The sequence below is a fragment of the Marmota marmota genome, unplaced genomic scaffold (genome assembly GCF_001458135.2).
Source record: "Marmota marmota marmota unplaced genomic scaffold, marMar, whole genome shotgun sequence".
Lineage (NCBI taxonomy): Eukaryota > Metazoa > Chordata > Mammalia > Rodentia > Sciuridae > Marmota > Marmota marmota.
In genome coordinates, this window is record NW_026000222.1 from 10,283,255 (window position 1) to 10,284,742 (window position 1,488).

Consider the following 1,488-nt stretch of genomic DNA (forward strand, 5'->3'; position numbering starts at 1 on the left):
TCTATAGCAGAATTGATGAAGCAGAAGGATCTCTAAATTTAATTACAGGTTATTTAAAGGTATGCAATCAGAGAAAGACACAAAAATGAAAAGGAATGAAGAAAGTTCACAGGACTTGTGGGACAACACCCCCAAAGCAATTTTTTAAATCATCTCATTTTAAAAAGAAGAGAGAGTACACAAAACTTAAATAAGGAATAACAGAAAACATTTCAAATTTGGATAAAATATGTGTCCAGGTACAAGAAGGTCCAAGTTCTCAGATCAAATTAAACCCAAACAAGATTACATCAAGACATACTACAATCAAATTCTAAAAGGATCCAAAAAGTAACAAAAGAAATTAAGCAAATAGCATGATGGAGTTTTGGGGGGTTTTTTGCTTTGTTTTTTAAGAGCAGGTACTATATATTAACTGACCAGCTTACAAAAATACCATGGAATTTACCTTAGCTCATTCTTCTATAAGGTCTGTTGGTCTAGTCTTCCCTATTGACAGCATCTTCACCTTCTACAAAATGGATAATCTTTTCCTTCATCTCATGGAGAAGATAATTTGAAGGGCCACAGGAAGTTATTGACTTCTTTGAAGTGTTTTCCAACATTGTAGATCTCATGAATCAGATCCTCCATGCAGACGATGCTATATTTACCAAGAGATCAAGCAATCAAAGTGTTATATATCAAGTCGATTTGTTTTTTATTGATTTTTGTCATATCCACATTTGTTGATTGGTTAATTCACTACCTTCAGTGTTTGGGGGGGCGGGGGCATGCAATACATGGTTTACATGGTTCCACAATCGTTGGCATGTTAATTGGAAATTTGAGTTTAACAAAAGTTCCGATGAAGATCTGGTGAAGGGAAAGAAGCCGTAAATAATTACAGACCTCTGGGCTCACACCACTGATACCGCGCTGATCCTGATGACAGATGCCAATTTGGGTTTTGTAAGCACATGGAAGTTGCCAGTTTTTCTTGCCGTCCTAGCCATGCAAATCTCAGTTCTATACATCTGTCTATATTTCTTGTGCTAGTGCTTGATTTTTTCATAGATAAACTCAATCCTTCCCTTCAGAAGCATCTTTTGGGCAAACTTCATTCTCAGGCACTTTCCCTTTCTGTCCGTGAAATTCCTTCACTTTCTCATAAGGCTTTCTAGCACAGAAAGAAAAAAAAGAAGAAGGTTCTTTCTTTCTTTTCAATATTCTTCATGGTTCCAGTTAGAAAAGAGCTATAATGGAGTTTTAATACGACAAGCAGAAAATTTCTTGGCAGAAGAGAAATATTTTTGAGATAAGTAAGAGTCTTTCACTTTCACTGCCTGAAAGTCAAAGAACAGAAAAAGACATCCTATGAAAATGGAAACCAAAAGAGCAGAAATGATTATTCTTGCATCATAGAAAATAAAGTTTAAGTTAAAAATTATAGAAACAGACAAAGATTATCAGAACATAATGATAAAAGGGTCAATTCATCAAGTGGAT

The 1,488-nt window shown here is 34.9% G+C and overlaps 1 pseudogene; it reads right to left on the reverse strand.

Annotated features, from left to right (window-relative positions):
- Positions 1–449: 449 nt before the first annotated feature.
- LOC125613169 lies at positions 450–1,163 on the reverse strand (annotated as a pseudogene).
- Between the last annotated feature and the right edge of the window lie 325 nt (positions 1,164–1,488).